The 11,899-nt window shown below is 46.7% G+C and overlaps 1 long non-coding RNA gene and 1 pseudogene across 2 annotated transcripts in view; one reads left to right on the top strand and one right to left on the bottom strand.

Annotated features, from left to right (window-relative positions):
* The window catches only part of LOC111253236 (putative nuclear hormone receptor HR3 pseudogene), a 23,106-nt pseudogene that overhangs the window by 7,288 nt on the left and 3,919 nt on the right, over nt 1-11,899 (bottom strand). The window lies entirely within an intron of this gene.
* The window catches only part of LOC147754791 (uncharacterized), a 33,135-nt gene continuing 22,993 nt past the window's right edge, over nt 1,758-11,899 (top strand). The window contains exons 1-3 of the long non-coding RNA XR_015329543.1: nt 1,758-2,596; nt 3,006-3,619; nt 3,926-8,004. This is a non-coding gene — a long non-coding RNA (uncharacterized LOC147754791). The remainder of the gene's footprint in view (nt 2,597-3,005; nt 3,620-3,925; nt 8,005-11,899) is intronic.

Raw genomic sequence — 11,899 nt, 5'->3', positions numbered from 1 at the left:
TATACTATTTTATCCATATGTGGCTTTTAGAGCATAGTAGCACATTACCAGAATAGCGATATATTTATATATAGCGCAGTGTATCCATATTATCATCACCAGTAGACAATAATTGTTAAACAATTATATAATATAACAGTATATATAATATATGTATATATATATATATATATATACTCTATATAGTTATAAATATCATAATGGTAATAATATAACAGTAATTACTGTTGTTTCCAGCATTATATTATCGTATCGCATTTATAATAATTATCACCATCATAATCATCGCCACTATAATAATAATAATAAGAATCATAATAGTAGTTGCTTCAAATCAGGCACAATCTGTTTAGTTTTTCTATTGTGTTTTCTGACTCGACGAGTCAGCAGTCATTTATATACTTGTGGGCATATATATATTATATAGTAGTGGTCAGGTTAACCCTTGCCATTAAATCGCACCATTTTGGGTCTTGATCCTCGTTTCTCTGTCAGCATTTTCATTTCTGGATGGAAACAAGATTTAACTTTCGAGACTTGTTAGATTAAGTTGGAAGTCATAGATCGCGGGTGGGTTTCCAACTCTAGGTCATTACAGTGATGGGCATACGCTGCTTAAGCCCACTATGGCTTGATTGTAGTTCGGCTGACATCAACGATTGGGCTACAAGCAGCCATGCGAGCTAGCCTTGTGGACGAATAGACTTATAACACGTCTTATTTTGTTTCGCCTGCCTGTCTTTTTGGCAGTGTCTGACTATAATAAAAAGCTTTCAGAGAGAAGCTGAGGGGTCACAGGCAAATGTCATTTGAGAGAAAAAGATTCAACATTTAAATTAAGTAACAAACAGTCTAATCTTGCGCAAATCTGAAAAGATGGCAGCGGCCAGGATTGCGTACGAAGGGTGAAAGATAGTAAAGTGTAACAAGCATATAACACGGGCGAAAAACAAGAGTTGCGCAAACAAAAATATAGCGCACTCCTTCGCCTTTATATGTCAAACAATCATATTACTAGCAATAGTAGAAATTAATAATATAAATAACAGTAATAGAGTTGGTCCCAATGTGCCACAGACTGCAAGCAGCAGGAAGCATCTAAAGCGCGCTCTGGTGGTTAATTCGAAGTAGAATTGATACGAACTATTTCGAAAACACGATTCTCTCTCTCCACTTCTTTACCGCCCGTTTCGAAAGCTGGGACCAAATCTCCAGAGTGGCGGACGACGATTACGACATTTGTTCGTATGTATCCATCGTTCAACGGTGGGTACATGAAAATTTTGTTTATGTAGTATATGTAATGGCTAGCATTGCAACGTCATGTGAACTCTCTGCAGCATAAAAAAGTGACTATTTTTAGTCTAATAATTTTGTTGCGTAATGTAGCACTGCGAGACAGCTGTACTCTGAAGCTGTATACAGACAAGCAATGATGAATATAACGGTTCTAAAACGATGTCCAAATAAGTGGCAGTTGATAGCTGGCCTACTGGAGCTGCTTACGGTGCTCGCTCCCTAAAACAATACGAAACAAACATATGAAATATCTCTATATATGCATAGCTTGATTCTAATGTTCGTTCACTGCTTACTATTAATATGGACTAAAGCGAGAACTTTTAACTTCTAACAACCGTATCAAACAGCCGAGAAATGAATGGGCGACGGAGCATGGCGAAGCGAACGTATGCGAGAATTCTTTTTTAATTTATATATATATATATAATAATGTTTTTTTACTTAGTCTCGTTTTCTCAAATGACGCAGCGTCGCTGTCTGAAAGGTCTAATCTTCCGTGACTTTTTCCTGTGCCGAGTGTTTATTGTTGATTTTTTATAGTGTCGATGGCGTATATGATTCGCCTTACGTATGTACGTGTATATTTGTGTACATCGAAATAAAGTGGCTCGTTTTGTTCTGTTTATATGCAATTAATTACGTTATGCTTCCACCCACCGCTTGCTACCACTTCCCTTCAACTCTCTAACAACCTCTCGGTTTATGCATTTCCTCTTTCCCCTCAAAAGCTTCTCTCCATGTGTCACTGTGTGTTACTTGTTTGTGTGTCTGGGTCGATTACGTCGGAGACGGCAGCGCCAAAAAAACAGTGACGACGGGAACGACGCGTAAATAATAGATATTTAATTAGGCGGCCTGACAATGCGTCGACCAGACGTGCAGTAATTATCATGTACAGCACCTTTATTTCTGTAATGTTAGTGTCTTTGTTCCGTGTGCTTATTCGGCAGTGATAGATTTGCGTCGGACAGAAGGAACTGTTCTTTTTTTCCCAAAAGAAGACGAAGGCCGAAACAGTTCGGAAGTCACTCGATGTAGCCGCAGCGCCCTCTTTCTGCTAATAATAATAATTGATACAACAATCACATGTTTTTCTTCTCCCTGTTGTTCTTTATGCAAATGTAAATATAAAGTAAGTTGTTCCGCATTAGAATACAGTCATTGATGATACAGGCTTAAAATTATCTTGGCTTTGCCTAATCGGTCGTGGTGTCGGCGTCTTCCTAGAGGATCATCGCACCTGCAGCCTATCTGCCACGCTTTGCAGGCAGCATTCTATTGATGTTCGCCGGAGGTATTATACGCTTCACCTATACGTCTACGTTCATCTACATTAGAATTAGGGAATTATTTAAAATATGACTCCTTTTTTGCATGTGCTAAATTTTTACAAGGAATTAGCTCTGACGTGGTTCTCTGAAACCGAAACGCGTTTAGAACCATACCTTCATTGTAATTCGTCCCTATTCATTATAAACTAGCATCTATGTTCTAGCTCGAAACTGAACATTCACTTCCCATGGCTTCTCTAGTGCAAACGTGGTTTGCCCCTCGCCCTTTCTATTCTATCTTTCCGACTCAACGAATATCAATGCTTGCCGGCCACTCTTCGACGAAAAGCTTCGAATTACTAAGCTGACCCCGCCTCAAAAATTGAAAAAACAATCTAGAGAAATATAACGATTTCCTCCTGCTGTCTGAAGACGATCTCTTTCAGTCGACTCAGATCAGCTTGGTCCATCCGCAGCCAACGAACGATGACTGTTCACATTTTCTCTCTCAGAAGAAGCCCATAGAGATCTGCATTAGTGTCGTCTTTTGCGTTCAGCCTCTCGTTCGATCACTGTCAAAAATGTCCGTCTTGTGATCCCTGCCGCCTCATTTATCACGTCGTAACGGCTCCTCCCCCGTTATATGAATATAAACAACAGTAATTCGAATTTAAATGGCAACAATTCGGTCGTGTCTTATCACACACAGATATATATAAATATATATATATATATATATATATGTGTAAGTGTATGTATTTGCGATCTATGTGATTAGTTGCAGTTTTTCGTTGTAGGCTGTCATGAATGTCGGCTTGCTCGTACGTTCGTTCTGGTCATTCTGGTTTACCGTTGTCTACGTTCACAGATACACAGCAGGCGTCTTAATCGACGCGGAGCCTGAGTATAATCAGGCCGAGAGCAGCAGGCCGCACCTAAATCGTTATTCGTATGATCAACAATTCGCTTGTCGAACATGACGATTTGATTGCTATCGGCGTAGTTTGATTTTACGGCCGGCTTCCGCCTGCAATTATCAGTTGCCGGTTTGTTTATTTTTATTCGCTGACGGTAGCTTCATGAATTGTATGTCCCTTAGCTATTTCACGCACTATAAAATTATTCTTTATAGCGTAAAACTTCTCTAACGCGCCGCCTGTGTATTTTACGAGATGCAATAAAGCAACCAACAGCTACTCCTGTCTATATAATGCTTTCCGCGATGATATTTTTTTTTTGTTTTTCAGCATAAACGACAGCCCTCTTTCTAGTTGCTGCTGTACTACTTTTGGTGCTGCTAATAGTTTGTCTCTGCTCAGAGGGCGCAATGTTTTGTTTTGTTTCGTTCGCAGAGTTTGTTCGGAGTGCAGTGCGGACATAGACGTAGTCAAATACTATAGATGCTACGGAGTCAGTGAACTCTGCGGACAGCGTGCGACACGACCGGTATTGGCTGAGACGTTTGTTGACGATGTTTCAATAAAGGACGAAACAAGCTCGGACCGGACAGACAAGACTTGAGAATTGCACAGAGCGAGATAGGAACAGTTTTTGGGAGCTCGACGCACCCTTCTACCACCGCTGGTCTACTACATCCCTTTTCCTAAAACGCGGTGGAAAGAAACCCTGCTGATGGAAGAGATGGACTTTTCCGATCGTCGACCCTTAGCGAGGTGATGGTTGTCGGGCGTCTCGACGAAACCTGACTGGCCTAATACTGCTGCTGCTGCTGCCGCCGCCGCCGCCATCGCCGGCACCCTGCAGCTGCACTTACATTAGCCACTGATACAGAAAAGAACGAAGACCGATAGCTCGTTTCCTTGATACCTCGTATCCTGAGGCATACCACTGGCCATAAAGCGGTTGTTGCGGTCGTTGTTTTTGTTGTCGCCATTTTTTGGGGGGATGTTATAGCCACCCAACATATAAGGCTGTCTTACCAACGACGCCGACTCTAACACCAACAACGCTCAGGCTAGCGCCATGCCGCAGTTGCTGTCCACTGTCGGTGGTTGACAACAGCGACCGATATTCCCAAACGGCCTGGTCCTATATTGAACAAACGCCCAGAGACCCAGTAGTCTGGTCACGGCGGTGACGAGTACAACCGTAGCGAACTCAATACGGCTAATGCTAGACCGGAGACCACAAACCTCTACGATTATGTTGGCTGGCTGAGCAGCTCGGTCATTGCCTCGTTTGGTTTTCAGTCTTACGACAGGAGTAGGATGGTAAGCAGCAGCCACGCCAACGACGATAGTGGCCACACCAATCGTCGGAATCATGAGAACAACGGGAATGCCGGCGATAGCAATAACATTATCACCACTAGCTGCTACCATGATCATCAGCACGATAATCGCTCTCATTATCATCGCCATCAGCGGCGTTAGTGGAGGCAGTAACAGCAGCAGTCAAAGCAACGTTAGCTGCTACTACGCCGTCGTACCTTAGAGCGTGGACGAGTGTTCGTTTAAAAATCTCTCGCCGGTCGCTGCCCTCGCTCGCCACCTCAGATAGCTATGTACATATAGTCGTAGACGACGATGTTGGTATCGGTAGTGCTACTAGTGCTAACAGCGATAATGGTAATGGAAGTGACGGTGACCAGTCCAGCCGTTGGCTACTTTTCAGCGGCGCCCTTCCTTCCCTGTTGGCCACGCGCTATCTCGCGCATGCCTCTGCGGTTCCCATTGTTCATCATAGCCGTAAGACGAGTATGTGGTCGAAATGGTGATGTCTTTAGCAGCATCTCTACGAAGCAGAAAACGACACGACACGAAGCGACGCGATGCTCCCACTGAGCTGCTTACTCTGCTGTACTGCTGCTTACCTGACCCGTTTCCAAAGGTAGCGACGCGCTCGGCCGCCAATCGTCGGCGGCGGCGCCTGACGACATCGTCAAGCGGCTGTTGCAGCAGGCCTTCTTCCTTCTCCTCTTCGTCTCGTTCGTGGTCACAACCGTCTTTTCTCCAGCACTCTCAACCACAGACTAATAACAGTGGTGGTAGTATAGAGGTACAGTCTAGCTCTGTCCTCGTTCTTTACGCGCGTCGACGTTTGTTCATTTGCCAGAAGGAGAAAAAGGAGAATCACACCAGCAGCAGCAGCAGCAGCAGTAACAACGACGCATTATGCAGCGACTGCTTGATCGGTCACTTGGTCGTTTTGTTGTTGTCGCTATTGGCTGCTGGTTTCTCTTGTGTCGTAGCCGTCCCGCTTTACAGTTGACGTGAATCAACAACAAACTCTATCTGTCCTGCCTTCGACGACTGGCCTGACTTCTGGGTTTGTGGTCGTAACAGCAGTATCAAGATCTCGTGCAACTGCTTCGTCATTCTTCTGCTGCGGGTCGCTTGTTCGACGGCGGACGAGTTTTCGGCCGATATGGGTCCTGCCAAGTTGGTCGGCCCTGCGAATCGCTCATTGCGTTGCATTAGATTTGCGCAGGAACCTAGACAAGTACGATGGGCCTACGTTTACGAAGCGGCATAGAGTAAAGCTGTGGGCGCGAAAAGCTACTCGCAGTGGGGAAAAGTATCATTAAAGCTGCAGCAGCAGTAATGGCTGAGTGTGAGAAAAGGCGACGACGTATGTATGGTTCTAACTCCTTATTTGTGGTCTCATCTCTCCATCGTTGTGTAGCGTAATAAAAGCAGATGTGGACGGCCCGACCGTCAGCTAGCAAGTAAATAGACAAGCTCGATTATGAAATGACATTAGACATAGACAAGCGAATGTGGGCATCTACCCAAATAAGAAACGAAGGATTGATGCGAGTTATTTTTAGCACATTAATAATTGTATCACGAATTTCACGAATAAAAGTAACCCTTGTTATACATTTTATTGTGGGCGCGATTAAGTTTATGTGAAGGACTGGCATTAATAATAATAAACTAACGTTAGTACTATATAAAGCGCAATGAGGTGAAATCGTTTCAACCACGCGTGTTACCTTAGATTCGTGAAGTAGATAAAGTAAAATGTGTTAGATTCTGTTCTATTTATTCGTACGTTTTGCCCTATTTGAGTGTTCTTTACCCTAACAGCTACGTAAACGGTAATGAATCGAGGTGGGAATAGGCGAATATAGCATCTATTAATAACGTGCAGCCGTATCTGCATGTGCATCCATCTTTGTCGTTGCTAAGTTATGTTTGCAAATCAAAACTTTCTCTGTCTCTGCGTTTATCCGTCTTGGGTCGGCTTCGATCTCTTCCCACGTCTGATTGTTTGTCGTGCTTCCTTGTTTCAGATGACGCCGTGCAGCACGCTTGCTGCTGCCGACCAGCTGCTCTGCAATACAGTTCTTCTTGTGTTGTATATGTGGCCTAGAATAAAGACGTCGTCGATGAAATAAATCGTCGGCATGCCAACAGACAGCCAGGCGATACACTGCAACGACGAGACAAACTCGATAGCGATCTTCGCCACTCGTGGTTCCTGGCCAGCGGTTAGTGTGCCTCCGTCGGCGGGCTGCAATGGCTATTAGCATTGTTGTTGTTGTTGTTGTTGTTAACACGGGCTTTCGCTTGTTATTGTTGTTGTTATTGTCAGGGCGTACTGTGAGTTGTCGACGACGACGTCAAAACGATAATGTGCAACAAAAGCTGTCCAGTGAGTAGGCACTGATTGCATGGAAATGACATAGGTCTCATAGATTTTTCAAGACACAGCGACTCAGCCGATCGTTGCTATTCAACGCCAATCGCTACTGTAGCACTAATGCAACTACCCTAATGGTCAGGTCAAGCGCGTACCACCTACCGTCTCTTCGGCCCCGGACTCACTTCCGTGAACAGTATAGGCCAGCAGCAGCAACAGCAGAAGCTGTATTCTCTCATGGGCTCCTTCATCGGTAGCGCTTGTATCCCGTAGGTGGCTGGCTGAACTAGTAGCGGGTGATGTTTGGTAGAATATAGTGAAACCCGTGTACGCGTATATTACATGTCCACGAACCCGTCCAGGCCTTCAGGTCCTGTGCATCGCAGAAAGGGACAAGAACTACTATCGAAGCGACCCTCTCCCATAAAATGTCATGGGCATCTGCGGGACACTCCCACAATCAACAACCACGACCAACAGCCAAAATGGCAGCAGCACAGGGCTGAGACCCCTCTAGTTTCGTCCCCTTCGACTTCTATTTATGCTACTGCTGTTGCTGATACAGCACAAGCGGCCCTGCTGTTACTGCTGCTGGGTTCTTGATTGGCGGACTCCCAGGCGTTGCTGTGCCGACGTCCCGTTTGTCCTCGCTACTTCCGTCATTGGGGTTCGTCGTCGTGGTCGTCATTCACCACGCCAGTTGGAGTTGAGGAAGAAAAAGGTGGATAGAGAAAAAGTGAGAAAATTACGGAGGAGGGAAACAGCGCAGACCCATCAGAAGTAGCAGCAGCAATACTAGAGCGAGTCTCTGCCAATGACAGTGGTAAGTGTGCATGTCTCTTCCTCTCTCATGCTGTCTGTGTATGAGTGTCTATGAGAAGCACAGGAAGTCCCTGTGGTAGCGTCATAGGTAACGCGTTTGCTCGCTAATCTGAGGGGCACGCGGTGATTTAGGTTCGAATCCGAGCATAGACACAGTTCGTTTTGTGCTGGGAGCGAATCGTCTGATGGAGTGGCCAACGGCGGTGCTTAATGTAAAATTCGAAGTATTTAGTTTAGACAGGCACAGGAAAGCCAGCAGTAACAGCGGTAGCATCAACAGTGAATAACAACGCGGGAGGGGATCCCAGACCGTTACCAGCTGGAGGCAGCGAAAACACAGGGAGACAACAAACAGGGCCCTGCTCTGCAGGCGCGCAATATCCAAAGGGAAGTTATCGAGAGGAGTATCTCTAGCAGCGCCTAACGGCACAGAGCCAAACCGAAGCAAAAAGAGAGAGAGTGATCCGCCCTCGCGCTCCATGGTCATCAGTGTGATCGTCATCGTTGTGAGCATCACAGGGAAGGACAAACGGACAAGCGCCAACAAGCAATAACAGTAGTAATAGAAGTGGTGGCAGATAGCGGCAATGGCTCGTAATAATACGGTAGCGAAGTAAGTGGCATGTTGGGCCGTCGAGCCATCGAGCTCTACCATTGCTAGTGACCAAAGGTTGGGCAGCGGCGGCGGCGGTAGCGGCACGGTGGCGGCGGCAGCAGGAAGCAAGAGAACGTAACCGCAGACCAAATACAGCATGCGGAGGGGTTGTGGGGTAATTGCGCTGTGAGAACCACCAACAGCCCAACTACGAACCCGATGATAGGTCCTGGGCTCGGAGCTCGGGGCCCGTAGGCTGTCCCTCACAGGGGAGGGGGAACAGATCGACAAGAGCGCGAGTTGGGGTGGTTCAGCGTGTGTGTGGAGAGGAGGAAGGGATTGAGAGAGGGTAAGATAGGTCCTGGGCGCGCAAGCCCGCAGAGCACCACGGAGCGCGGACAACGAAGAAAGAGCGGCTCAGAGGGGTAGAGAAGGAAAGTGACAAGGAGGGAAGAGTGGGCCGTTAGTCTATGGCAACAGACTATGCAAAACGAGTGAAGATCGTAATGTTGATGGAGGCGACTGCCGTTGTCAACGTCGCCGGAATGATGGAAACGACGTAATACAATGCACACCGCACACTGGGCGTGTGGCAACGGAGTGAGCAGCGGCGTCATGGGAAGTCCTCTCGCGCTATCTCTCTCCCCAAACGGCCCCATTCGTTGCTTCCTTCTTCCGCCTTCTTGCGTAATAGCCGCACCAGCCTCAATGACAATGACGACGTCGACGTCCACAGCAGACGAGCATCCGCCGACCGAGAAGAATGTGGCCCCTACGATGTATCGATATCACACGAACATTATACGAGTAAGTACCCATCCAACCTCCACGCACATACTCTGAAGCAGAACATGCAAACACAAGAGGTGTGTCTGCGTTGCTGCTTCGCGCTGTAGCCGCTGGTACGGCCTCTGGGGCAACCTGAAAGGCGCTCCGTGCAGGGATTTCTTCCAATATATGTAGACGTATATATATATATAGAGAGAGAGAGAGCCGACAACCTTGATGACGACGGCGTCGACGAGAAGGACCGTATAACATGCTGCCCATACGGGGCAGAGGAAGAAGTATTACCACTGCCACACAGCAGAACATAACCTCGTGTTCATGCCATCATTAGCTTCGATCAGCAGGCATCCCAACAAATTAAAAACGAGACGAGGCTGCTATATAAAAAGCTGAATAGCCTCAAAGCAACCAATAGAAACCCAACATTTTACAATGTAAACAATAGGAACAAAGGAGAGCAGAAGAAGAGGCTTTATAGAATAGAGCAGAGAAAATAAGAGTCCTGAAATGCCGTTGGTATCCTTGCTGAGGTCTTATAACGTGGGAATGACGTCCAACCAAAGCGGGAAAACGGAAAAAAGAAGAATACTCGACATAAAGGCAAACAAAACCGCCTTGGTATTGGCCATACAACGTGTTGGTCAATATTACGTACCGTATTCAATAATGAGTTCGACGAGAAATTCGAAAAGAAGACTGAGAGAGGCGGACGCACGCATCAGCTAAATATGACCAGATAACAGCCAAAGTGGTCACTAGAAATAGTTCCAAGTAAGCAAACAACGCTAACAAGTTGAGTTATAGAGATAGAAAGGAAGTGGACGAAATGTGAGAATTTATCTCCTCCCCCGACGGTCTCCTTCCCCTCATACCCATCTGCTGCTGGATACGATTCTTGGCGGCACGACCTTTTCTGATAAACAGACTCCACGACCTCGTCGTCGAACACCATTGCCTATATGATCTTTGCTTTACATAGAATACATTGTTGAATATGGTTCTATTCAGTGGGAACTCGCTGCTTCAAGAGCTCGATTAGCTTCTCGTATTTTTTAAAGAAGTTACGGAGCCAGACGGCCGTGTTCTAATCTATGGGGAAGCAGTGTTATTTGCTGCAGCGTCAATCATTGCTGGTGCTGCTGCCTTTGCCCGCTTTGCTATTGCTGGCTTGTTGTTACGTCGACTGTTACGACGAGCGACGGTTTCGTAAGGAGGGCCGTTTGGGCTGGTAACGCCGAGACGCTGTCCCAAATGAGACAGCGATCGCTGCCGATGCGCCTGTGGCCATCGCCACAAGCGCCGCCGTTGTTATCTAGTCTGTCGATGTTGTTGTAGCAGCAGCAACAGCTTCTTGTCTGTGAAGCTGAGACTGACACTTGCTGCTGTGGCGCGTGATGATGTGCGCTGTGCGATCTGTTTTACGCCGACCCCGCGCACAGGTTCGCGGTGGGTGCACCGGCAGTTTGTCGCATTGCCGTGACTGTTATTGTTGTTGTTGTAGCTAAAGGATGATCTGTTTGGCTGTTCGATGTTAACTGTTACTTCGTCGCTTTTAGCTTCGTTACCGGTTAGTTTGTTGCTGTTCGCCGTCACCGTCACCATCGTCTCGCAGTCGTCTCTGGTGACGTTACTTCGCCAACTAACTAACAACAACAGGCGAACACAACAATTCTCGGTGCAGCTACTGCTCCTGCCAGAGCTTCGTTGTCAACCCCTTGGCCGGCCACCGTCGAGCCGCTGCTAACGGCACGAATAATAACAACAACAACAGCTTTTGCCGCTCCAGCTCATCGACCTTCACTCACTCATTGCGTCTGTGCTGACTTAAAATGGTAACTTTGCTAGTTTTGCCACAGTCCGACGGTTTCAATAGTGGACTTGGTCAGCAAATCAACAGCGGACAAATGAATATACACACAGTACTGCAGCGGTGGCGCGGAGTAACAGTGTTGATATTTTTCTTTCAAAGTAAATAATTGTTAGCGTTGTGTCGCCTCACGCCTCTCACGGCTGACTTTCTACGATGCGCTGCCAGCAGCCTTAGGACTATTGAGCCATCGATGTACTCTCTTATGCGTGCTGCTGACTCAACGTTTATCCCTCCTGCTGCTGCTGCTTCTTCTGCGCCGCCGCTGAGCGTTGAGCCTAACTGAACCGATCGGGTTGGGGTGCCCCGTTTATTGGTTTGTACAACCGATGAGGCGGTTCTGGGGTAACTCCACTGTGGATTGTCCTTAGTTAATATATATCGTGCCGCTACGTTAGGCCTCATAAAGGCTTCAGAGGGGTAAAGATATAGCTGAAACGGTTAGCCCCACAGGCGACGATGGAACTCGTTCACGATGGTAGCAGTACGAGCAATGCATAGGTTCGACATTTTGTCTATGCGTATGGCCTTCTGTATTGATGTATGTGAATGGTATTACATAAATGGATCACAGTGGTCATCATGTTAACGGCTACGAATGATGGCACAGCGACGGAAAGCTGTAGGGCGTTCGCATCCATTATA

Source organism: Varroa destructor, unplaced genomic scaffold, assembly GCF_002443255.2.
Source record: "Varroa destructor unplaced genomic scaffold, Vdes_3.0 BEIS01000006.1, whole genome shotgun sequence".
Classification (NCBI taxonomy): domain Eukaryota; kingdom Metazoa; phylum Arthropoda; class Arachnida; order Mesostigmata; family Varroidae; genus Varroa; species Varroa destructor.
Note: the sequence above shows the minus strand (reverse complement) of the source record. Positions and strands in the feature narration are given on the sequence as shown.